This window comes from Anser brachyrhynchus (genome assembly GCF_964034855.1).
Source record: "Anser brachyrhynchus genome assembly, chromosome: 2".
Taxonomy (NCBI): domain Eukaryota; kingdom Metazoa; phylum Chordata; class Aves; order Anseriformes; family Anatidae; genus Anser; species Anser brachyrhynchus.
In genome coordinates this window covers 99,069,571-99,097,369 of record NC_137695.1, presented here as the reverse complement: position 1 = coordinate 99,097,369, position 27,799 = coordinate 99,069,571, and the positions used below count along the sequence as shown (strand labels likewise).

General features: G+C 40.6%; 1 protein-coding gene and 1 long non-coding RNA gene across 11 annotated transcripts in view; one reads left to right on the top strand and one right to left on the bottom strand.

Moving 5' to 3' along the window:
- Positions 1 to 26,295, top strand: part of LOC308189042 — a 36,843-nt gene extending 10,548 nt beyond the window's left edge. Inside the window, exon 2 of the long non-coding RNA XR_013945975.1 lies at positions 75 to 26,295. This is a non-coding gene — a long non-coding RNA (uncharacterized lncRNA). The remainder of the gene's footprint in view (positions 1 to 74) is intronic.
- Positions 1 to 27,799, bottom strand: part of ZNF516 (zinc finger protein 516) — a 186,062-nt gene that overhangs the window by 44,760 nt on the left and 113,503 nt on the right. The window lies entirely within an intron of this gene.

Here is a 27,799-nt window from a genome sequence, read left to right as displayed (position 1 = left end):
AAGTATTTAAGGATGCTCTAGTTGTATAGAATTTGGTTAGAAAATCTGTTTCTTTACGTTACCATTTCTTTCAGGCTATCAGAGGAAAAAGGACTTAGGAGCCAGACTGCTGGAGCCAGGCTTTCCCCACCACCGCGGGGGGAAGGAGATGGCAGGGCAGGCGAGCGTGGGACACAGAGTTTCCTCCAGTGAGGCTCAGCAGCAGGAAGGCTCCAAGCTATCAATGGATCAATCAAAAGGTGTTTTTAACAGTTCTGCTGTGGATGAACCAAGGGAACCAGAGCAACCAGGGATGATGTGGCTGCAGCCACAAGGGCAGCCAATGATGTACATATGGACTGCAGCGACTGCAACACCCTTCACTGGGAACAGGGTTCAAGCCACCAAAAAGTCATACACGTGCCATAAAACCTGCAGCTTTGTGCCAAAGGTCTTGAAAACAGGCTCGAGGCCCTGCCTGCTGGACCCAGCTGCCTCTGCTGAGCCTCCAGCACACCAATGGTGGCATTTGCTCCAGTTGACCTCATACGGCAGCGATATTCACAGTCTGGTTAATTGCTAGGTAAGTAGCATTTCCTTTCCCTTTCCCTTTCTATCCAGTATCCTCCCTTGCTCTTTTGTGCGGGAACAGAGGAAATGGTCACAATAACTCTGGGAGGCATTTCCAACAAAGTAAACGGCCTTTCAGAACAGGCTTGAAACAACTCTGTGACAGCCTTGCAGAGATCACTAAAGACATCAGTCATTTACTGGCAACTTCCATAATCCCCCTGAAGAGCTAATAGACAAAGAGCCCTGCAACCTACCACCACGAACAAGAACGCAGAAAAGGCACTTGTTTGTGGCTGAACAGTGCTCTTAAAGGAATTTGGGGTTTTAATTTTTTGCTGACACTTTTCCTTTTATACTGAGAGGTAAATTTTAGAGCTCACTGGAGCACCAAAATCCTTAGCTGACTTAAATTCTTGCTTTTTAAAGTATTTGTAATTTGCAGAATGAGTAATAAAACATATTTCTCAAGATGTAATCTAAAAGATGCAAGAAATTCCAGCATCTATTCATCTCTGCTGTGTAGGCTTCCCATTTTAAGAAAGAGGAAGCCCTCTGTTTGGGGAGGAAGTCAGATGAGAATCATGCCACGGTGCATAATGTAGATCAGAAAGGTCAGGAGACAAGGGGATGTCTCAAAGATGTATTGAAAAAAAAGAAGAACTGTCTGTAAATGTGTTTTATTCAATCTTTCAAATAATAGAAACATTGTTATGGTAAAGGAGGAAGGGGTGAGAAATCAAATCTATTAGAAAAAAAGGAATAGCAACACATCGCATTTAAAATAAGCTTCATAGACAACTAGCTAGTAATTCTGCACCTGTGAGTCATGATTATTTATAACATACTCTCATTTTAATAAATAAAGGATTGTGTTAAAATGCTAAAATGTTAAATACTAGAATTAACTATTGCATATAGCGCATAGGAAGCTTCCCAACTTTTCCAATTAGTACCAAGGCTTAAGCTTTAAATGCAGAAGCAAAAGAAATGCTGAAAAACACTGCCACAGGCTGGCTTAATTTGGAATTTCTCCTTCTCAAAAGGATTAGGAAAAGGCGCACACATACACACAACCAGAAGGGCTGGAAAGTACTTCAGCTTTCCTACCTCTCCCCAGCCCTTGTGCTGTTACGTATGTTACAAGAGAGCAGGCAAGTACATTCGAGGGCAATTTGCAATCTTGGTTTGATTGAAAAAGAGCTTCTTCATGAGCATCTGCAGTAGCCTGCAAACACCATTTTGGGTGAGAGGCCTTGTTAACCTCACTGCTGCCTTTCGCCTCCATATTGAGAGCAAGCCCATACAAAGCAGCATGAAAAATCCCTGTGCCTGCCTCAGGATTACCAAAAGGAGATTTTAAAATTTTCATCATCAGCTACTGAAATGAGGTGTCCTTAAATAGAAAGACACTTGCCATCTCAGTGCAAAACCCTTCTCCTCTGACTTGAAAAACTGGAGTGATGCAGGAACATCCCACCGAGAACAGGGAAAAAGATGCACTGTTTCTTGTGTGAGAGCTGGGGTCTGGTATATTTTTGCAGAAGCAGTACTGACACCTCTCCTCCTGAGGAGCTTCGGTGTTAATTATTCCCCGGTGTTCAGGTCTTAACAGGGAACTGATTTTTTTTGAACTTCAGGAGGGCCATCTGCTCTCCCATCAGCACACGGTGGGTCACAGGAACTCCAGCAGGGTTAACCAGTGTACTGGGGAGGGTTGAGGGGAACAAGGGTAACCAAACCACCTCCCAGCCCCAATGCCTGAGAGGGGTATCAGCTGCAGGCTTTGTTGTTACACACATAAAACTCCACCAAAAAAAAAGGATTAAGTTACCAAAAAAGAGCTCCTCAGATCACCCACATCACTTACCTACCATTTATTCATATCCTCCTATTACGAAAGATGAGACACTCCCTATCCCAGCCCTTTCACTCCTTAGAACTGCTTCCAGTCAACAGAAATAAAACTCGCCTGAAGAATAGTGGGCTTAAGGAATACATCTGGTTAATTCAGATTCTCAAATAGCAGAAAACCATACCGAGAAAGAAGCTGTTTGTTCAGCCAGGTATTTCCAAAAAGACAGGTAAACAATTGCACAGCTACCCCCCCCCCCCCAAATCACACCAAGAAGTACTACCATAATCACTGTAGCAAAGACAGAGTTTAAACCAATGTCAGAAAAATGAAGTGTTTGGTAAATCCTCCTCAGAGTCATTCACTAGGATATATTTAACCCATGAGTTAGTTCAGCTGCTATGCACAAGGTTCAGGTGGTTAACTGTGCCTTTGTGGCACAGACGTCGCATCAAACTGACTTCAGATTTCATTTCCTGAGTCAAAAGAGGAAAATAGCAACTCAAAGCAGTCACAAGAGAGGTGGTGTGGTTAATGACATTACCTACCCACACCAAATAAGACACACAGTTAAATCATTACAACTCTGGTGGACTTCACCTTGGTGGGCTCCCTCTGCATGAAGTTAAAATGCTGCGCTATGCGTTTTTCTTTATTTGCAGCACCTCACATTTCACAAACATACAACCGTAGCTTCTGTGTCCCGAAGAGCATAGCTAAACAGGACTTTTATATTCAAAGGAAAAAGGGGGAAAAAAAAAAAAAAGAAAAAAAAAGTCGCGCTGTCAGTGCCATTCCAGGGCCCGGCCGCCGCCAGGTGGCGCCGCCGCCCAGCGGATGAGCCCCGCCGCCGCCTCGGCGCGGCCTAGCGCTGAGGCCTTTACAGTAACGTGCTGTTTGTTGTGTGCTGGGCCTCGGCCTTCTGCTCCAAAACAGTACCAAGCAGCCCCAAAAGTAGCCCAAACAAAACAAAACACGGGTGACAGCAGCACTCCCACAACATGTCCACCGCCCCCTCCTCACTGCCAACTCAGCGCCTGAGGAGATCTGCCGCCAAAACACAGCTTGGTGACCCGAGGCACCAGGAGCTGCCCATGGTCTCCATTGGGTCCTCTGCCCAGAAAACAACTCGAAGCAAGCATAACAAGGAATAAAACAAGCATAAAAAGGGATTTATCCCGCAGAAGCATCCCCCAGGGACAGCACTGCCCCACAAGGTGCAGCTCTCAGCAAGATTCCTCCCCACCACACCTTCTGCTTAGGGCAGCACCACCTCCATGCAGAGGTTGAGCTACATGGACAGAGGTGGCTGGACTAGGTATATGTGTGTAGCACCTGCAGACAGGTGATATGAAGTTCCTCACTCTCCCAAAATGGGAGAGAGCAACTGGATCGAGAACAGGCAGCCGACAGCTCTGAGAGCTTCCCATGACACCTTCCACCAACCAAGAACTTAGGAAAATCATCCTCTCTCTACCCTGAGGAAGTCTCTGAACAGAGCTTCCCTGCTGTCCATTGACAATACATATCTTTATATCTCTGTGTCATGGGACTCAAGTATTTAATGATAAAGTGTGTGGCACTGTGGGGTGGAGGTTGTGCGTCTCCATACTTCAAAGCAGCAGAAGATGCTTCTTCTGTGTGGCTACAGAAGACAGCGGTATTCCAACATGTTCAACAATGATAAGCAAAACTCACCCTGGGTGAACGTGAATGCAACCACCACAAGCACAAAAAGTATAAAAGCCTTCTTGTAGATGAAGGCATGTCTGGTCGAGTGATTTGGGGTGTGAGTAAAGAAACAGTAAGGACAGGAAATACAGAGCCTTGATGTTTTTTTTTTTTTTTTTACATAATATGCTATATTATATTGTCCCCCCTCTCCTCCCCCTTTTTAAAAAATAAACTACAACTCCCTTGAAATAAATAGCCCTAACAGACTAATACAGGTTACTTTAATAAGAAACAACATATTCACACCCACACACAAAAAAAAACCAAACTCATATACAGAGGTTTTGATTTTTGTCCATTGCTCCTGCTACATAGAAGGATCTCAGTCAAAACGGGCTGAAGTTTGTGCAGTCAGCAGCAGAATGAGGTAATGCCAATCTGTATCTCTCTCTTCAGAGTCAGTCTTGATGTATGGTAATCAGCCCACATGCATCTCTCTGCATGAAAGTATCGCCTGAACTTTTCTATCAGACACTCAGGAAAATATAAAAGTGTGGGGGAAGAAAATATAAAGACCTCACAAGTGTAAAACTTTTGCCTGCAGAGAGCAATTGAAATTGAAAGAGCATTCTTACAGATTAAAAAGGTAAAAGTGCTGTAAGAGGGGGAGAAGCTTCACTTACAAACAATTAACAGGAAAGTAAAACAATGAGCAGTAACGCATACAAGAAAACATATATGAAGATAGCATCCAATATTTGCCACAAGGTCATTTCTGACTGCTGTTTTATAGTTAGATGAAGACAAGCTAAGATGCAGCAGCAACACATTATTAAACTGGAAATATTTGCAGAGGGCATGTAAAAAAGATCCTTCAAATTTTGCCAAACCTAACAACGAAAAAATTACTCTTTTATGTTTGGTATTCAACTTGAAGTCTAAAACAAAGACCAGGAATGGAATAAATGGAGCCAACTCTTTATTCTCAGCAGAAATAAATAAATAAATAAATAAAGGATTTAGGGAGCAGTTTCTGATTCAAAGTCCTAGGTTTGTTAATGCAATTAAGGATTTGGGGTAGTTTTTGTTTTTTTTTTTAATATTTATTGCTTTAGCATTAAAGCATACTTCATATGCTTTAATTAATAGGGCATAGCTTTCAGACGAGTGAGTATATATCATTATATTCTGAAAACTTGGAAATGATACCTGTCGCTAGGCACCCAAGTGCACTTGGTACTTTGATTGGCATCTATTTTCCATTTTAGCTTATTGAGGAATGAGAGAAAACCAAGCACTCTTCCTTAATGCTTCACTCTGCCATTTGAGTATTCAGGAACTGAGAGGAACAGTAGCAAATACTAAACATGCAGTTTAAGGATGTTTTATGAAAGTTTAACAAAAAAGAGGTGCTTCCGATCTGAGTTCTTAAAAAAAAAAAAAAAAACACTTCAAACGTGTAGGTTTAATTTATTTAATAATTCTTTCATTATTTCAGAATGAATGTTTCCCTCAAAAAGTCAGAATATAAATGAGCACTAACCTTACAAGGGACTTTCCAAGGCTGTCTTACGTATTTGTTGATGAAATACATACTTTCCCAAGGTCAATGTCTACACTTCACATGCACACACACTTTTTGTTTGTTTATTTGTGTGAGAGAGAGAGAGAGTCTTTAAAGCTTTCTTTTGTCTACTGTTAAAGAACTGTTAAAGATTCTACACTAAAAGTTACCTCTTTCCACCTTGTTTGGGGTTTGCAAGCAGGTTTTTCCTTGGGAGGGCATCATTAGTACAGGGCTATATTTAATTGGTTGATATTTCAGACCATAACTGTGAAACCCACCCTCCACGGCAGCCATGCAGAATTCAGCACAAGTGCCTTCTGCAGACTACGAAGTTGAGTCAACCTCTCAATCTCTTTTGAGCTCCCATGAAAGGGCTTTCCTCTAATGATTTCCTGCCTTGTCCTTCCTGTTTGAATTTTCCTAGCTATCTTTCTGTATTATCCAGCCTGTGGAAAAGCTAGTTACAGCTTGTTTTGCCTTAGTCAAAACCATAAAGGTGCCTTTTGGAGCTTTTGCCTCTACATCCTTCCACCACCTTGAGAATACATCCTTCTTGCTACTCAGCAATAATCTTTCTCAGTAATTTTGTCGTGCTCCACTCTCTGCTCCATAAGAAAAATGTATCACAGAGGACGGATGGTTTCGCAGTTAAAGGCATCCAAAGACATTCCAAGTTACAGTTTTCAGTTTTACCACATGCTTTTTTACCATAAATGACCACGAGATAGTTCTTCAGTCCCTCTGAGATTAAAGTCATCCGTACTCTAGAACAAGAGTACTCTTACTCAGAAGTAAGAGCATCTCCTAACTCCAGCTAAGTTAGATTTGTCCTCTGTCTGACTAAACTCTCCATGTAGTCTCTAGCCTAAGTTCAGTTGTGGTTCCTTGTGCCCATCTGCCCTGGTCAGGACAGGAAACTTAAGTTGGTGCACTGCCAGTTTTCAAAGATGTAATGCAGTGAGAACAGCATTACTAATTGCAACTTCTCAGCTAATCCAAATCCAAATCTTCATTTACTACAACGGGGTATTTGGATCAGAGCCTGTAGACTGGTTATTCCTTCTTTTCACTCAAGTTAACTCTTGCAGTGAAGCTTTAGGTAAGTACATAAGACAAAATAGTCCCAATCATTATGAAAAAGCAGTTTAAAATAAACAGCACTTTACATGCCCATCGCCTTTCTCCTCCCCGCAACATCTCTCCACACCACTTTTCTTTTTTTTTCCAACTTTATTTTTTCAATGCTTTTTATTTGCGCTTATGGTAAGTAGAAAAACATCCTTTAGGCAATAACTCTTTCCTAAAAAAACTCAATCTCCCTCCACCTGAACATAAAATTCAGACTTCAGTTAAACTACCAGGAATTTCACATAGCTGAACTTTACTGGCACTTGCACTGTGCTAGATACTTTCTTGTTGCTTAGTGTTGGACATCAAAGTGAAGTAAAGTTTTATCCTGGAAATCTTCTCAGCAGAAACAAAGCAGTTAAAACTAAGGAGTACGTTTAACATTGTGGTAAAATAAAACCCCTTGTTTTCAAACAAGTCTAAAGTGCAAGTACCAGGTGAGCTCTTCTAAAAAAAAAAAAAACCCTCTGTATTATTTACTTTAAAATTCATCGTTACTGCAGTGTTGCACTCCTGTATTTACACTAAGCAGTGCCCTTAAAAATGAAGCTGAATTTTTTATGCATATCCTATTTCAGTTTGAAATTGATCCCCTAACTGTATTGGTCACAAGCTTGACCTGTAGTGTTAAGAATATAATTTTTTATTTTATTTTTTTTTAAAAAAAAAACAGAAATTGTTTCTGTGTCATCTAATTATCCAGGTTACTATCTGAGTCATCTTGTTACTAGGTAGAAGAGAGAAAAACAACAAAGCAATACTTTGTGTAACAACATTGCTGAATCACAAGAAATTAATTATTTTCTGTGGAAAGCAGTGGTTTAAAAATTATAATATCACCCTTATAAAAACAGTATTTCAAAAAATGCATATTGGGATCTTAGACTCATTTTAAGTTCATGAAATTGTTCTAACCTTCATTGCAAAAATAAAAAGAAATGTAATGTATCAGCATTAACTCAGTTAAAGTTGCTTCCAAATTACAGACTGACATGCTTAATAATTCAAGGAGAGTTGTGAAGAGCGCGTCTATTTCTCTGCCAGTCTTCTCAACCCCAAATCCTTACTGATTTTGTTTTCTGCATCCTGCAGTCTCTATGCAAGAGACGGCTGCACCCTCAAAATGGAGAGCCACCACTGAATAAGTCTCACCTCTCTTTCAAACAGCCTTGCAGGTTTTCCACTCCTCCAAACCTAGAAACGCACTATCAACAGCCTCTGCTACTGTGAGTGCTTTGTGGAGAGTTGGGTGCCAACCTGCCTCTTTTACCAAGCTCCTTCCCGCATCTAAGAGGATCTAAGAAATCCCTTATTTGGTGTGGTCTGTCCTCTAAGACATGGAGACTGGGGGGTGATCATGGGTCAATACAGTCTAAAGATAGATCAGCCTGCCCTAACAACTTAATAGCTTGTTACAGGGAGATGCAGCACCTCGTAAGGCAAACAACAACCCAGCTCCTGAGAGGTGCTGGCTCCCAATTGCTGGGAGTGGCGCTCCCCAGCTTGGCCAAACAAAGAAAAAAAGAGAACCACAAATGGTGTGCATCATTTTACTACTGAGTGCTAAGCCAGTCTTAGAGCTGATGACAATATCTGCATAGCCCAGATGCAAAACTCTCGTTTAGCAGGTGATGCTGGTCAGAGACGGAAAGGATAAATCACCTCTGCCTGCTCAGCCGCTGCGCTGCTACTCCAGCAGGCTGGCCAGCAGTTTGCTGGAAACGGATGCCAGCTCCACCACATCTCCTCCTCATCAATTTAAAAGCTGTTGGTTGGTCTGACAGCTCTTGCCCCTTCCCTTGCTGAACTGCAGCACTGGATCATCTGCTTGGCAGACTGTCTTCACCCAGCCTTAACCTATGTGCCTACCGAGCACTGCCAAAGAGCCCTGACACCGCACTACAGCCTCAGGATACATGGTTTGGAAGAACGCAAAAGCTCGACCTGCTTAATTAGTTAATTCCTCAGAAGGAGTTCATTCCAGGGAACATCTGCTCTTCCAGGGAACTAAGTTTTATTGGAAAAGGCAAAATGGTGCCAAATCCACAGTATCCATAGGACTGACATTTTTACATAAAACTCGCATGACAGTTACAATAACGGCCTTTATCTTAAAACAATCTTGTCGTAGCCCATCAGCACAAGACCGCTGAGAAGCCCCACCTCTCCTGTCAGAGGCTGCTAAATCAGCACCCTTAATGTATGCCATTTTCAGATTAGTAAAATCTGCAGGTTTATATTTTGCAGGGAAAAAGTGATAAAGGATAGGTTATTGCAGGCATATCTTAATTTATATACATAAGAAAATTTATTTAATTTATTTATATATATTTATATATATAAGAAAAATGTTAGTACTGCTAGGACACTGCAGGGATTGGATTCCAATCCATTTCTACATTAAAAAAAAAAAAAAGATAATTTGGGCCTGATAAGAAATAACCAAAATTGCTATGTTGCTTCCTGTGAGGAAAACAAGCCAGGAATAGAAACATATGAGCCACTGCCCCAAGTGCTACAATGGTACTTGGAGGCGCATCAGACTGTGCTGAGCGGCGAAGCATCTCTGAAGCACTATACCTTGGATTACAACTTATAATTCAGAAATCTCCCAGTGACCCCATTATCAGCATAGCATAGAGAAGCAGACTGGAACGTGGTATAGGATGGCAATGACTATTCAGGGAGCTTTAATCAGAAGGAATTTAACTGAACAAACAGCCGTGGCTTCCAGAGAAGGGCTGAGTACTTTCAAAAAAAAAAAACTGAAAGTAGTTGACCGTATGCTTTAGAACAATAAGATAGAATTATTACACTAAAACCCTTTAATTAATGCATGCAACAGAAGCTGTGATTTTAAAACCCTAATCTCCCTGTCATTTCAGTTTTTAAGAAATAGGAAGAAGCACCCATCTGCTCAAGCTGCCACAGGAGGCCCAAAGTTCTGTTCTCACACCAGTTTTGCGCCGGATGTCTCAATAAATTCACTGCTTATTTACATCAGCCAAAATGGAGGAGAAAGCTGCTGATCTCGTAAGTTTGCCCTCCTGCAAAAATGACTAAAATGCATTTTGCTGTTACACACTCCACTTTTTCACCCCTAAGAGCAGGGGCTTGTCTCCCCCCTCCCCAAAAGAAAACCCATAGGGCATTCTGAAAATCCTGACAGATGTTTAATTACAGAGGCACTAGCAGGCATTATTTTGATAAGGTCAAACACAGAATAACTCTAGCTGACGACCAAATGGCTTAAGTGTCTGCTGTACTCTTAGCAAAGCAAAAACTTCGCTAATCCACATTTTGTTAATTCAAACACCTAATAATTCACATACAAGCAAAAAACTGCTTGTAGTGCAACACTTCTGAATAACCATTTAATAGCAGGAATCCGTAATGCTATCTCATGTTACTAGGGGACATATTACAAAATACACCAAATAGCAGTCAGCACTGTGTTATGAAATATCAAACTAAACTCTTAGTCTCAACATCTAAGAACAAAGTACCTTTTGTAATGCATTTTTTTCCCCCTGCACTTATTAATTCATGAAGTTCATTCATTTAAATAGGTCCTTTAGTCACTGATGTAAATGAACAGGGTTCCACAGTACGTCAGTGGGTTTTGTGGCAGGGACAGAATAGAGATGGCACTGCCTTCTCCGCTGTTATTTCCAATTGCTTCTTAGAAATTTCTCACTGATTCCCTGGAAGTTCTCACGCTAGGTTCCAATTCAAAAGCTTTCTTTTATTCAGAAAGCTAGAAAATCCTATTTTGACTTATTAAAAAAAAAAAAAAAGGCAGACAAAATATAGACACCTGGACGTGTGACTAAAATTTCTTGGATTTGACTCTGAATGAGGCAGGACCTGCCCCTTCTTTGCTGAGTCAAATTCAGTAGCAATTAGCCTTTATACATTATTCACCTTCACAGCTGAAAACGAGGCATAGGCACTTTGCAGTGTTTTTGCATTGTGTACCGAGCATGCACAAACATGCAATATTTTACTAACAGATTTAAGCATGCCTCAAAGCACATTGTTCTGACAGCGCCTGGGTCTCCGTCATCACTCTCATAACTATCAATGATTCTGGTTAATTTTACAATCGCAAGAGGTACAAGCCTCCATCTGGTTAGTCTACATATTACTGCGGAGCTGGAATCACACTGATCAACAAAATATGTTAGCCTGTAAGGCTCTGTTAAGGTGGACCGGTGAGTGGAGAACAGCCATTCTTTAAATTACACTGACGACCCACCACGACTACAGCGGCTCTCTGCGGAGAGGCGACTGGCACTGCAGGGCTCCCTGGTAAGGAAAGGCAGCCAGAGCAGGACTCAGGTGTTCCGGCTGAATTGCTCGGCCACACATCACGTTTAGTCTCCTGCATGTCTATGGTGTGCACGGCAAAACCCCACCCCACATTTTTCCCTGGAAAAAAGGCAGAAGCTGAGGGAAGAGATTTCCTGGTTTAATGCCTATGACTGAAGAGACCTCATAAGCACATGAGGCAGGGTTTCCAAATGCTTTTTGTTCCCCGCTTGTGCAAACACCAAGGGCAACAGCTCCCTCGCCCACAACAGAGAAGCAGCGTAGCTGTTACTACAACACAAGCCACCACCACGCCCGTCACCCGTCCCTCACAGAGAAGGATGCCTCACCAAGCAGGCGAGGATCAGACTTAGAGACCAGCCATAGTGTCACTGTGGGGTACCCCAAGCCAAGAGTCCCAAGGCCACATCCATGCCAGGAGCCAAAGTCAGACACCACAGGACCATCAGTATGGATGGAGATACCCTGACAAGGCTGCCATTTCTGTTGTTGCAGTCAAAACCTCCTCCCTCTACAGAAGACCAAGCTGAAGTGCCACCTGACTGACAGTTGTATCTGCACCAGGGATCCTTCCCACCAGACCTACACCAGCCATGGGATGACCACTCTGTAAAACCTAACAGACCATGCTGCTGGCAGGGCCTGCAATGCAGGCCGCACCAAGGCCTCCTGTGAAAGAGGTGTTTCGTACTCATTCTCCAGCTGGGGTTTACTTTTGGCTCTTGCCGTGGTCTGGGACTTTCCCCCACTCGCTTCTCTCTTCCTGTACAGGCCCCAGTGTTGATTCCTCCCAAGTCTGGCTGAATTTTACTCCTATCTTCTGAACACACCCTTTATGTGAACTCCCGGTGAACAGCATATTCAAATGCAGAAATAAGTGTATATCTGTACCTACAGCACATCCTCAAACCAATTAGTAAACACGCAAATCACTGTTTGTAAGCACTGTACTCCATAAGCAAAACAAATGCAAAACTGAGCATTTTCTAATTCTCGACTTCAGAAAACACTTTTCCAGTAGGACTCAGAGTAAACAGATCTAAATGCACTTAAAACTTCATCTTATTCTGTAGTGCTATATTTGCATCTAAGGCTCTTCGCAGCACAGCCTACGTAATGTGTGATTATCCAATGAAACTCCCTTATGCGTACCGGTAAGAAGCAAAACACCTCAACCCTCTAACTGTTTCAGTCCATTTTTTGTATTCATCTACCACAGAAACAGGCCATGAGCAAAAGAAAAGAACCCCTTTTTTCTCTGCTTTTGTTGAAGACAACTCCCCATAGATAACTCCTTGGCTGACACCATCAGCCATAGTAGAGGATCTCCCAACCATGTTTTATTTCATTTACCTAATATCGTTCTAAGTATGTAAAACAAGAATCCTGTTATGATCCTGCTGAAGTCACTGGTGAAAGAACTGCTAATCTCAAAGGAAGAAGAACTGGTCTGAAGAATATGAATAGATAAGTAAATTCAGAGCCTCTCTGAGCTCTGGACAGCTGCAGTTTTTAAAAACCCAGTGGCTCCATAGCATAAGCAATGAAAACCAGGTTATAAAACTCAGAAAAAGGAATTAATAAAAATGACCAAGGGTCACCCGTAGTCTGTCAATCACTGTATCGTTTACAGTTCATACAACAGTAAAAAGGCATGAATGTTGTCAGTGCTGTACATTGGCTACTCTGAGATCTATCATGAATAATTGATAGAGGTTATCCATTTGAGTCCCAGCCTATTATTCAAAACTCTAAAACTGCCGTTCACCAACAGCAAAGAGCACTCCAGATGAAGGATGGAGGGGTACTATAGGGAACTATTTTCAACGATGCAAGCGGTGATGAGGTAATGAAGATTATCTGAAGACAAAAGCTGGATTTTTCTGAGACCCGAGGCACTACCCTGTGATACAGCAAACAGTGTTTCATGCACAGTTGACTGTCAAGAAAGAAATACACCAACTAAATCTGAACTTGAGGCTTCAGTCTTAAATCTCTTAAAAAGCTTGGTTGTTTGAGTTGAGGTCTGAAAAGTGCGTTTGACTCACGTTCCCTTACGTATTTTTGCATTGAGCACCTAGTATGTGTCTTCCTGATAAAGTGACTTTGACCCACAGTCAAAGAATAAAGAGCCTTACCATTACGGGGCAATGTTTTGATGATACCTTTTAAATAAGTAATAAAAAGGAAGAGCTATATTTACAAACTAAAACGGATGCCTGAGGAACTAAAACGTGCAAAATGACATACACCATATGAAACCTGAAATAGCTGTTATCCAAGTAACTTACTCCACTGACGGCATTAATTCCAATGTAGGCAAACGGCAGAACACCTTTGAAACTAGGAGCAAGGTTAATATGCCAAATAGGAATCTGTTAACCACTAACATACCTATTAAGTTGCAAGATATGATAATTTACAGTTCACTGTGACTGCACTGAAGAATCACCATCTTGGGCTCTAAATACGTACTACAGGGTACAAAACAGCTCATATTTTCATCTCAGATTTAAGAAGGTCAAACTCACTGAGCCTTCTTTGTTTGCTTTATAATGTCAGAATAATCCTTTACTACAATGACCGCCTGAGCCATTGAATGGGATTGTCTAAAAACAGCAGCTCTGTTTAATTCTTACAGCAGCAGCTAATCAGCGGTGTTCGAACAAGCCATGATGTAGTTACATCCTTTGACGAGCAACACCTGAAACACCTTCCTTATCTTCATACATCCCAGAACACAGTAGAAATGTAACATTTTTTCCCATTAAATATGAAAGGCAGGTAGTAGAAAGAAAGATTCCTCCACAAATTCAGGGACATCAGAGCACCCTGCTCTTCATTCCCTTTGCTGAAACAAAGGCCCTGTCTAGACACCAGCCTTAAGGCTCTCTCTTTGCATATACGGAAGGGCAGAGTATATTGAAAGTGCAAGGATTGTCAAAAAACCTGTTTGGGCTTTAGCAAATTAGTATTATGTATTGTGTAGACAGAAACATTTCCAAGTTCATGTCCAACAGAAGAAAAAAAATAACACTCCAGTCCTTTTGAAAAACCTCAACCTTTCCATACCAATAGCCATCTTTCCAATTCAGCCTATTAGGAAATCAGGCCTGAAGAATTCTTTGTTCAAATCTCCACTTTTTCATAGCAGGAGACAAATTCTGTTTATTTCGATTGAGTTTTGGAACCTCCATACTTTGGTTTTTTGGATTTCCAAACTCTGTAACACTGGTATCATACTTGACTTCTTACAATCACCCACTCGTCATTCTCATCAGCTCTGTGGTGCCACTTCTTGACCAGAAACAAATTAACATTTTGCCTTAATGAAACAACAGCACCCCTTTTCTTACATTTCATGTAAATAGCAAAACACAATCCCACTCCCATTTCACTTTAGAATATTTTTCTTAGGCCAAGCTCTGGTGTGTAGTGGTCAGGGCCTCTGTGACTGTCAACACCTTCAGCGTGGACGGTCAGTGGTTACTTTTGATGGAGCAAATCCTCATTACTCCACTCCCAAGGCTTACAGCTACAGACAGCGAAGAAAGTGGGTGACACGGGTCTGAAACTGAAGAGACTGAACAGTTTTCATCAAGAAATCTGCAGTTGAATTGGCTGAGTGGGTGGTATGGTGGAAGAGTGGTGAGAGAGAAGACAGAGGGGGAAACGGATTTGATTACATACAAAGAATGTATCACTAACATAACTCTGCAGCTTCCACATCATTCCTTAGCTAGTTCCAAGGTCGAAAGACCAGTACAATATTTGATGCGGATAGGCAAACAGCAACATTTAGTAAATCAATTATGAGGATTAGCTTTGCCTTACATCTGAGCAAAACACAAGATCTAAAGCCCAAATGAACTTCATAATGTAAGAAAAAACTAATTGCACTTTAAAGAAACCCCTGTAAAATTACCGCACAATCAGAAGGCAGTCGTTTATTAATACATAATGATCATATATTTCTGTTCTTTTTAGTTAAGCTTAGATCTGAAATATGAGCCTTATATGGAAAGAAGCTTTGATGACAGTCATTTACTTGGGAAAGCTTTACCAGCCTTTTTGTTTCACACAAATGATTTGAATGTTTAAAGCATTTAAAGAATTTCATATCTAAGTATTAATAAAGAGATGTTGTCTTTTCCATCTTTTATGTTTTTATTAAGCTTTTAATAAAAATGCAGCTGCTGACTTCTGAGCAACTCAAAACTTATATACAAGCAGGCAGCCATTTCCACAATCTGCCAAGTAGCACATTTCCATAAATAACAAAGAATACAGGGTCATGATATCAGCTGTTCAGAAATTTTTACAAAGTCACAATGCCTCTAATTTTGCAGTAACCATTTGCTGGATTGTTTTATTTATGGCTTGAAATTGAATTTAGAAATGCGTTCACTAAGATATCACTGAACTTTAAACGTTCCCAATTTAACAGCTTTCTCTCCACTGCCTTCTTACTACATTTCCACATGCCTTTGTCCATACTGAATACAGTGGATGGTAACAGGCCACAAGCTTGGTGGGCAATGGTTTGTGAACATCCAGGTCTGCTTTCATGCATTTGGATGTACATACTGCATCCACATTGGGTTATTTGTCCACATACGTGGTCAGATGTACTGTTACTTGTCTCTTCAGACACACAACATTAATTAATTGCATGGCACATCACCTTTAGATAATTAGACACAGCTGTATGTTTGAAAATAGTAACACAGTGGGGAATCCCGCAGGAAGATTTTGGTCATAAACACTTTCGTGGTTCTCAGATATACCATTATCTACTCCTTAAATCTGTTTTGATCGCTGTTCAAAGCTGTTTTTTTTTTGTTTGTTTGTTTGTTTGTTTTACTTTTTCTCTTGGGGACTTTGCCAAGCATTCCACTTAAAAACAATTTGGTGGCATTGACACTCTGCTTCTGATAGAAAGAAAATATATAGACATGATACTGTGCAAATGCAAACTATTTCCTTTAAAAGAACCAAGGAAAAAGAAAAAAAATAGTATTTTGAACTGACAGAGCTGATGGACAGTAAGGGGTTATTAAAATTTTCTTTTAAATAGCATGTGAAATAATGCAATTCAATCTTCATTTTCTCTGGGAACAAATCCCCCTCCCTGCCCCCAAAGCTGACAATTTTTCCATGAAGAGACAGGAAGCTGCACAAGCATTTAAAAAAAAAAAAAAGCATCTCAGATCTGGTCAATTCATCTTCTTTCATATACATAAAAGTGTCAAAATCCATTCTAAGATAACATAGCTTGTAAATCTCTTTACCTCATGATTCAGGTGACTAGAAAATTTCCATGTTATGTTTGTTCATAACAATTACGAGACTATTCTTGTTATTTCCTATCTGAAAATACAAACAAGTCAGCTCTCAGACACCTTGTAAGAATGATTTGGTTTGTTTTGTTGCATTGGAGGGCAATGTTTTAGTTTCAGGTTCAGCATAATCAGGTGATTTCTCTCTTGATGGCTTCTGGAGTACAGATACAGAAGTGCTGCGATAATACACATAACTCCAGAAAACAGAGAAGAGATCTGCCCTTTAATTTTGATTCACGATCTATGATTTTTTTTTCCTTTTTTCCTTCCCTTTTTATTATTTTTTTTAAACTGCTACTAATACTAACTGTATTTCTGGCCTTCTGCAGCAAGTGAACTCCAAGCTACTGGATGATTTCCTAAGCGGGATTACCTGTGTTTCTTCAGTCCCTACTAGCCACTTTCAGTTGCACCTGTGACAATTTAACTGAGCTGGCTATCAATGACAAGCAACCTAATGTGAGGAAATAGCAGATAGATTTAAGCTGTCTCAGAAGTAAAGCGTGTGGAGAAAACGTAACTTTGGAATGGGGTTTATTTTTCATCTGAAATTCGTAAGAACTTCTAATTCCTGAAAAAGAACAGAAAATCTAAGCTATCCTAAAAAGTTCCACCTTTTGTTGAAAGAGTGTTGTTTTTCCATTCAATTTTGCTGAGGTACAGTCACAGTGCAGAATATAATTAACTCCTGAGTAAGGAAATAATGGGAAAATGGTTTCCCTTCCATTCTCAGGAGAAGCCTTTTGGGGGTGGGGGAGTCAAAACAGAACGGCACCACAGCTTAAAGTAAGAGAGAGGCATAATTAAGCTTTTATACAACATCTGTATGACATTTGCACATGCACTCACTTCCAGTGAAGAGACAGACTTCAAAACTAATGGAGAACATCCCAACTCCCCGCATGCAGGAAGAATTCCGTAGCCTTCCCAGCTCCGCTTTCAGGATTGTAAAATAGGAGGATCAGCAAAAAAGCCTCATTTGTCTTAAATGGCTTTCACTGATGTTTTTGGCCAGGTAGTGTTACGAAGTTCTTAAACAGGTCTATCATACTGCTCCATGTACTAAGAGACTTACGTACGTCAAGACTACTGGAAAACAATTGCTACAGAATAAGCCTCATCATCTTCTCCTTGTTCTACACAGTAATTGGTTCCAGGGTCAACACTGCCATGCTGCAACAAAAGACTATAGCTTAAGGGTAAGGAATAAACAGCAGCAGTTAATGGAAGTTCTGGTACTACGTAACTGTCACTGAAATTAAAGGAAAAACAGAAAATAAAATATTCTGTATTAGCAAAACTGATTACGAACCCAGCGTTCAACCTTAGCTGTCCACAGACTAATTTCATTGAAAGAAAGAAATGCAGCTAAAAAAAACTTGAAGTATCTGAAACAAGCAAATAACACTGCTGATGCATTATGATTTTGAAACTGGTTTGACAAACACAGTACTTGCCATCAGTGCTAACTTATTTGTCTTAAAATACAGGCAAAGAAAGGTATCTGGAATTACAGTATCATTTGTAAAATAACCATTATTACGGGTAAGGCATCTTTGTTCAAAGGACCACATGGGATTGCTCGACTGAATCTAAACATCTGGGGCAAGTTATGTATCTGGCTTTAGTGCCTTTGAAATGACATGCTACATTTAAGCCAAGAGGTCTAGCCACATCACTTTTAACAGTCATGTTTTCAAAGTCCATTACTTTATCATTTTTAATCTTCCCACTCAATGACACTTTCAATTAAAAAAATGCTTATTCTATTCCCCCACACACCAGGAAAATGAAACAGATGGAGAATTGCAAATGTCTTCTTTCAAAGTGTTTTCCCAAACCTAGCGATTACCACACGACACTCAAGCACTCAGATGAAAAAGTACAAAATAATATAGGCACCCTTACGATTCACAACGTGAAACACTAAGATACAGAACATACCAAAAGGCAACCCCTCATTTATACACTTTGCTGTTATCGCTTCTTTTTCTATTAGTTTCTGTTGTTCTCAGGACCTAAGAGAAACTTGTATCTGTTTTTCTTTCACCTGTTTTGCCTCCTCACCCTGTCTTCAGCACTGGGATTGCTCTTGCAGGGTTGTGGCAGCTGCTCTGCTAAACCTCCTGTGCTGACAAACTTCCCGCCCAACACAGCCAGGATTATGCTCGTCTGCAGCCTTCCCTGGTACTCCACTTTCTCTGTGTTCACTCAATCATTTTCTTCCCTTAAACAACTCTGATTTTTTGCCTGCCAACAGTGTCTTCACAGCCTAATTCCTCGCAGCGTGCCAACCTCCCCAGCACGTGCTGGTCCAGGGCCGGGCTGTCCTCGTGGCCCTCCTTCCATTAGCAAGCTAATGCCGTGACACCACTTACAGAAACATAAAATGCTTACCTCCAGCTTACTTCCTTTTGCCATCGATTCACCCTTTTTTCAAGTCTCTACGTAAGGCTCACATTTGCTACAATTCCTCTGCAAACCTACGGTTAATGGCTGACAAGAGCAAACTGAAATGGTTAACATGAGATTTTCTGTAAGAGAGCAAAAAGTAAATGCTCAGCGGTGTCTATGGCCACTCCACCAGGCTCAGCCAGGTGCTGCCCACGAGGCCTCCTACATTCCTCAGTTTCACTGTCCAGCCTAAATTCAAACCCACCTCTTTGATACAAACTCTTCTACTCCTCCTTTTCAGAAACCCCAAAGCACTTCTCATGTGGTCCACAACTGTGTGACCACCACAGCTAGCTGGATCGAGGGAAATGCCCCCAAACAGGTCCCACCTATGCTGTCACAATGGCAAGCAGTGTTCTGCCCTAAAGCTGCATCCCTCAAGGTGCTGCCAGGACACCCGGCTCCTCACAGCTCCCACTGAAGCCCAACATACGCAGGCAGTGCTGTGGAGGTAAGGTGGGAAATGGCACTCTCGTCTTACTCATGCTTCGAACTGTCAACAAAAGAAATTTAGATTGGTTATCTTACAGCGTATACGTTGTGTGGTACTTCTGATACCATAAATCAGACCAAATATATTCACGTTAGAAAGCAAATTCCCAGATACGGCAATTATTGCAGAAGACCGCATTTTGGGCTTGTACTTTTGCATGCCCTCTGTTACCTGCCACTGCAATGATCCCTGTAGTACGTCTGTTTAGAAGTATTATTGAGCTCCCAGAACAAGCTGTTTATAATACTTGGATGCATTCCTACCAGAAACCCACCAGCCTTTTCCCACTTATATACATTACTCTATAGATGTTATACACAAAGACACTTCCTGAATTTTTGCCTTGCCTTTCTCTGATCTTTTTCAGCCTGATAGAGTTTTTAATTACACTACATTTTGGAGCCATTGCAGACTTCACCTTCCTAGGTACCATAGCTCCTTCCTTTTGGCTTCTGCAGGTCTCAAAAGAAAGTTGCAAAACTGGACTTTGAGTAAATACTCTACAAAGAGTACCTCCCATGATGCATTGGTTAAGTGAATTAAGTATTTCAACTTACTGAATATATCCTAAGAGATTTTAATTCTTGCTCTAATACAACCAACCAAGAAAGGTCAGTCTAGCAGAAAATTTTACTGCACATAAAAATTTCATTATGCATTAATAACATCTAATTTCTGAGTGTTAATATTAGGCACTTGCATGCTGATAACATCAGAGATTAAAAAACTAACAACTCCATTTGCAAAATAAAGTGATTATGTTTGAATTATAACTAATATGCCATGTCTGTGTGTATAAATTAATGCAAACAAAAACCAACACCCCGTATTTCCCACACAAATAACAGTACTGAGGCTCCCTTGTCAAACGTATTTAGCACGACAGTAGCAAATACGTGATTCTCACTGACGTGCACCCATTTTGTTGTCCCAGAGTGATCCAAGTAAAAATTAACTTTTTCCTGTTACAACTTTACTTGCTGTTCCATGTTTGACAATTTTTTCTAAGGCTTCTCCAGGCTTCAGAAGTACCTAAGGTTAAGTCATTTCTGGGAAACTGGTATGCGTGTGGATATAGTCATGTATAAGGACAAGAAACTTCTGCAAAGTATTAGAAGGGGTTTAGAATTAATGTGTTCCATGTGCAGTGTAAGCTGTACTTCCTGAATGCTCTTTTAAGGAAAGAGAAAGATCTCCTTGCTTCATTATCTAGTAAAAAAAAGGCTTCACTACCTACTGAGTATAGGCTTAGTCACAGAAAATGGAACGTACCTTTGGTCCACTGATGCTACAAACTTGACAAAATATGTAAAAGGCAAAGCCAAAATGCAGCATCTGCTCCATGCACCTTGGGGTACAGAGGGGATGGGAAGAGAAGACGCCATTTACACCCCACTACGATCCTGATTCTGATGATACATTGCACTCTTTCAGCATGATGACACTTGCTCACAACCACTATCGTTAAAATACACATAAATGTTCCAAGGAGGGGAAAAAAGTTATGTTTAGACTCGAGGTTCATGTTTCTGAAAGAACCTGTGTATTTCCCTCGTGGCTGTGTTTTTTTCCCCCAAAATATTTAGTTTCTGCTGACAGCAGCTTGCCTCAAATGCTATTTAAGCAGTAAGACATCACAAGACATATGCTATTCTGAGATAACACACACCTCTAAAGTACTGTTAGGTGTAGCTGATGCCTTCAACTGCCTGATGAATTTGTTATCTCAAAGAAACACAAGGTTTGGGAGTGTCTTGTATTACAGATTAAATCCAAATTTAGTATTAAAGTTTGTGGGTTTAATTTTAATTTATTTTTTAAGTGTTCTTCTATCCCTTTAGAGAAAAAAAAAAAAAAAGGAGATCATCTTTGGAGTAACCACCCCTAACTTACGGCTCCAAACAAAACTAAAATTACAGCTGTGACATGACAACCAAATCATTTTAATGGCTGTTTGTTTTTCTGTTATTTGAAGTAACACAGATAAGGAAGTTTTATTAAGTTTTATATATTTATTTATTATAAGGAAGGAATATTTGAAGTTTGAGACAACCAACCTGGGAAACAAATTTCTAAAAGGCAGGAGGACAAATCTTCCCCAACACACCCTGTAAAGAATACGTGATCCTGGCAAAGAGGAGCATCTCATGCTCTACATCCATGATGAGTAAGCAGCCATACCCAAGTTGCAATAACCATCAACTAAGAAAGTACTTTTCTCTCACATGAACATTTTCTGAGTAGAGATTTTGCACTTTAAATGGATGAAGTGTTGGAATTTTGTTGTTAGCATCACTAAACCAGAACTGAATCCATTAACAGAATATCCATGGAAGACGATTCTGAGACTTGCTCCTCCCCTATGTCTTATCCCCTATATGTAAAGTTTGCATGCTGTAGTAGATTTCAGAATATGTAATTTACACTGGCATTGATTACTGAAAAGAAATATTTCCCTATTTTTCCTCTAATCTCAAGCCATTGGGTTCAACAAAGCAGTTAATAATGACTCCGACCTGACTGCTCAGATGCTGAAAATCAGGGCAGTAGTTATGAGTTCTGCTGGATCAGTGCCAAAGTGTTCTGCAATGTGCCAGTTCAAACCCATGCTGTATATAAAGAAGAAAAACAAATTCTCCATGAAAATAAGTTCTCTACACTTTGACAAATCCATTTCAAGCACTGAAAATAATGTCTAAAAACAGGTCGCAAAATATGTCACAGCGGTAGTCACAGACCAAGCATAAGAAGAATCCTAAAATCTCATACAAAGACTAGTTTCTACACACTGAAAATAATCAGTATAATTACAAATTGAAAGACTTCCTCCAGAGTTTCCATGAAATTCACTATATGCTTTTCCTCTCTCACCAAATCCATGTTTGCCACTGATACATCTTACAGGCAATCAAGAACAAACTGAGAATAAAAAAAAGTTACTGATGCTCTCTCTCTCTCTGTCAAGGGTCCCCTTGACTGCAGCTAAGTTGCTCTAGACTTTTACCAGTATGACCGATGCCACGGCCAGGTCCATTCAGGTTCATCCAGTGACTGAATGAGACTGCTGGTGTAAAACAAACCAACCCACCCCATCCACAGAGGCACACTGAGAGCATCCACTGCCAAACCTAGTATCGTACAGAAGAAAACCTGACTCTCGGTTTAAGATGGATCAAGAGCAAACTGTGAACCATAACACGAAGAGCAGCAAAAAGATCTAACATCAAAGATATCTACACACATCCCCTGTTAGAGGCCATTTACAGATCAGAAAAATCCCATTCAATATAGCCCCAGTGCTACCAAAATATTTGGAAATCGGATTAAAACCATTACCATTGTAATTTGCATCGTTCAAATCTTGTTTTACTAGCAGGGGGAGAGGAGTCCTGCTCACTAATCAGAAACTGCTAAAAAATAAAAGCACTACACAAAGTGGTTTTATGACTATAAATGTCACAGGGTAATATTTCATGTGCTATAGCTTGATGTAGTAGAAACAATCCAATACTAAGAACTACCAGAATTGCTATACTGGCTTTTAAAGGGCAGCAAGGTTAGGGTAGGCATAAAGGAGTGAGGTTTCTGAGGAAGCTTCGTAACTTACTGCGCAGCTGCATTCAAAAGTAGAAGTCGTATTTGCAGATGTTCATAATACTTGCTGAAGAAGAGCTAAAAGCCTGCTATGAAAACTGGACCCACTGTGCAAATGAATTAAACATAAAGGGGGATATTTCTGAACGCACAAACTAAAGCCAACATTGCTAATAGCTTTCCACACCCATGTTTTTTTTATTTTTATTTTTACTTTTTTTTACATGCTAGCAGTGGATGTTGGAATGGATGTTGGCAGTTCACAAAGGATTCAGCAGACACCAGCAGTCCTTAAAGCAGCTGTTGTGACACTTCTAAAAGCTACTGTAGAAGTATGAATAACTAATCTTGCTTTGGGCACCTTACACAAGCTTCAGGGCAAAGTATATCCTACTATCACCTACCTTTAAGAAACCACATTCACCTCCTTGCTTCATGACAGATAAAACAAAGGCTGGGTAAACCTATCTTTCTCTTAGCATCTTGGTACAAATTTGTTTCCGAGTTGAGCCATGTTTTGGTTGCTCATGTCACATACCTACAGCTACAATAAACTGCCTAAACAACATGCCAGTCGTGCTGCATCAAAATACCACGCACAAAATTCTTCAGTACTTCTACAACAAGAGCCTCACTGAAACATTTGCAAAGAACAAAAACAGTGCAACAGCTGGATTAGTAAATTCAAAATGTGGAAAAAGAAGTTCACTCTCAGCAACAACAAAGACCATTTCTGGCAGGAGACGTGGTGCATTTACTGAGGGATCATCTCAAGCTCAGCCAGCAAGCCTTAGTTCTGACTTGAGCTGACTGCGTTATCTGTTCCCAATCACCCTGCCCCGCTGCACGAGGAACTTGAATTACTGTTCAACACTTGTGCTGGCCACCCACATTACATCAGACTGAGTAAAACAGGACCTAGTAACAAGGAACACAGTGGAAATTACCCAAGATGCCTACAGGGCAATCGTTAAACGTTCTTTAGTTAGTAATGATGTCAGGGTAATATATAGCATTAAAGGGTACAGACTGCATTATCACAAAGCATTGCTGCCCTGTTCCAATCAATCACTTTTTGCATGAGCTTCTTGGAGCACAGCTCCCTCCATAAGCCTAAAATAAAGGGCTAAACAACTTCACATTTATGAAGTACATATGCCAAGGAAGGTTTTTAACCACATCTCTAGATGTCCTATGGCTCTTCTCTCTTTCTCTCTCCTTGACACACACTTCAGTGATTCTGGCTGTCTGAAATGTTCTGGCCATCCGTTTCCTTGAGATGATCAGCATAATTTCTATTTTATTCTCTTCCCTCAGTTCTTCTTCCAATTCACATAGTCCCCCAGTTAAAGATGACAAATGAAAGCTATTGCTGATGGCTGCACCACAGGAAGATATTCACACACAGATTTCCACTGTGGTCCCAAGGAATGTACTAGAGTCCAAAGGGGAAAGGAAAGGCAATAAAGTGCTGCTGTGGAGATACATACAGGCCCGTACTGATCAAAAATGATGCTTAAACCTGCAGTGCTTTGCAAAGAAATTTCAGATCATAAGACCTACCATACCACATGTGGCTTTCCTATATGCATGAGAACTGACTACCTGCATTACAGCAAAGTAGATACAAAAGAGAAGTTTCTGAATGGTATTATTAGGCGCGGTGAATGGAGGTGATTTAGCCCTGATCCACCTAATTTGTTCTAAGGAACAACCTGAACTTTGCTAAAGCCTACACCATACCCAATGAACCTTACTTCTGCAAGCACAGGGTGCTTGCCTCTGCCTGACTTCCCCGATGTTCTGAATCATCAACCTGCTGTACTTGAAAGTCCCGGCATTAACAACCCAAACAATTAGTTTGGGTTGGAAACTTGAGGAAGTTTTATATTCCAACAACCACTCCCTGGCAATGCCAAAATTAACTGGGCGAAGTGCATAATCACAGCAAAATGTTACCTTCATGGTATGGATCTAACAGCAGCCACTGACACTGTTCTGTCTTGAAACTGTTTAATTTGTAGGGCAGTAGTTACCAGTTGTCCACCACAGAGACACTCTCCAATTTGTTGTACACTTATTCTGCAGAATAAATATGCTAAATAACTTCAGCATACTTAAGATTGTACACACAGTACAAGATCTTCATTTGGAGTAAAATGTCATAACAGGACTGCCTTCAGTGGCATTAAACTGATTTAGAGTAAGTGAGAATCTAGCATGAGAAGTATCTAAAGTGTAATTATTTGATTATGATATATAGCAAAAATACTTGATTTTTCAATAGTGGAGAGGATTTCCCTTGTATACAGATGAAATTTTTTTCATATAAGCAGAGCAAGGAAGTTCTGGTATTGGATCCTGGCAGCTGTATTTCACGCACTCAGTTTTCCAACAGAGTATACTTACCAGAACTATCTTTCTCTCTTTATTCTTTGGTTTCTCTCCGGAGTTAATATACATTTTTTGTCAATTTTCACTTGCTTAGCTGCCTTATTCTTACTGTTCCTGTCCTCCCCCAAATTACACTCTCGCCATTTTACTGGAAAACAAGAGGAACTCTGGACAGTTCTTACTTCTTGTTTATTTTAAATCAAATGCCTTGCAAGATTATGCACCGCCTTTTGTTTTGTACATGAAAATCATCCTGCAGTCACCCACCTCAGCCCTTGATGCCATAAGCCTTTCCAGTTTCAGCCAAGGATGCCCAACACCCTGGCCCTGCCTTGTAAGGTTCAAACCCTGATGCTGTTCCACATTCCTCTCAGTCTTGCCTCCTCTTCCAAACCTCCACCAAAACAGAGCTCCCTTCAGCATGGTCGCCCCACTGCAAAGCTGACCTTCCTGATCTTCTCTGCCTCTCTTCACCCTCTTTTCTCTCCTCGCAGCATCTCACTCCCATCTCTCATCTTACCCTTCCATTGACCTCATCTTCTCCTCAGCAAGTCCCACCAAACCACTGGCAATTTCTGATGCAAGAAAAATGTGGCTACATGCTGGATTTTTGTTTTTCCTTTGGTATTCTGTGCTTTCCAGCCATTTGTGTCCATCTGGTCTTTTCAGACTAGGAACTCCTTGAACCTGTAACTGTATTTGTACAGGGCTTTGCACAATGGTTTTTCTTTGCAATCAGTCCCTTCCTGCATTAGCTAGCGTAATAAAAACAGCATGTGTTGAGAAAGAATGAATCAGTTTCTCCTTAAAGCATTTCAAAAATCCGGAGGAGTCTGACAGAGGAGAAAAAAAAAAAAAAAGGAAAGAAGAGGCAGAGAGAAAGAAAACAAAATGGAGGTGATTTCCACTGAAAGCAGCATCAAGTCTAAGGTGTAACCTTAGACTCCTTTCACTTGCTTCCCTCCTTGGTAAGCTCAGACTAGAACAAGCAGCATTTGTCTCCTTTATTCCTATATAACATTCCTGGTTTTGGTGCTGATTTTCTTCTCCTCCTAGATTAATTTTAACATTTTTTTTCCCTGCCCAATTATTAAATGGTGCTTTAATGCAAAAAGAAGTAGCTTTATGATATTCTCTTCCTTTCCCAAGATCTAGACTTCAATATCAAGGACCTGATCTGTTACTACATGTTTGCTGAGCACCAAGTGGTATTTAAATTGTTTTCACTTCTTTTCTTCATCTTCCCACCTGTCAAAGGCAAAATTATACTTCCTTCTTCATTTCAGGACTGAAATAGTTTACAGTGCCTAGTGTAAGAAACTGTAACACCCCAATTGCTAAATGCACCATGACAATGTTGGTGCCCATGTTAAGCCTTAAAAATACTAGCCACTGAATGCACACATATGTACATGCACACAGACTGAACTATTTCTTTAGCACAGCAAATACTACATTTTAGGTGAGAAACTGTTAAATATATATATATATATATATATATATATATATTTCTCCTTCCACTTCTATCGATGTACAACCCCCCTCAGTCATAACCATGGGATTCTTCTAATTAAAAAAATCAAAATCATAAAAGAGCCCTCAAACTGGGGAAGTGCTAAGCAACAACTTGCAGGTGGCTCAAAAAGCTTCTGATTCATCTGAGTGGAAATTCAGGTACAGTTTGCTAGTGGCCTGAATGCCAAATAAAAATGAAGACTCATCTGGGGCAGGGGGACCTCAAAAATATTCAGTCTGCTCTTTACAGGTAGTCTGTGCTCTGGGGCACCTTTTCCCATGTGGCTGTCATACGAAGCACATCTACATCATGCATATGACAACTTTGTATGGCAGGTATCACACACTACTCCACCTATGTGACACGTGAAAATGATTACTTTTCTACCCCCCGTACAGTAAGACAGAAAGCAGTTTGTAACCAGCCAGCTTCCCCCTGGCAACTGATAAGCTGGGTCTGCAAACACTGCTCTCATGCCTGAGAAATCATTATGTTACTCTACATACACAGCAGAGACAAATTACTGATGTGTTAAGAGTAAAGAAGTGGCTGCCCTAGAGGCTCTCAATCCCATTTCACATGCAAGGTGCATTTCTTGCTTTTCTCCCAATAAGCCCTATCGCTATTCCCCAGCTCTAGTCACCCTGAGCCTCAACGTCTGCTGGCCCTAAGAGACCACGGAGGTACTTAGCCAGCTTCCCTGCTGCAAGAGGCTGGGCAGGCCACCTACCACCAAGTGTGTCAACAGGGCTACTGAGATTATTAAGAATTAAATGCACAAAGAGGTACATTCAGGTGAAACACGACCAGAACATTCAATACCTGGTAGTACCGAGCCCCTTTTCTAACCTTGCGTAACAAAGCAATTTGTCAAAATATCAAATGGGGGGGGGGGGGGGGG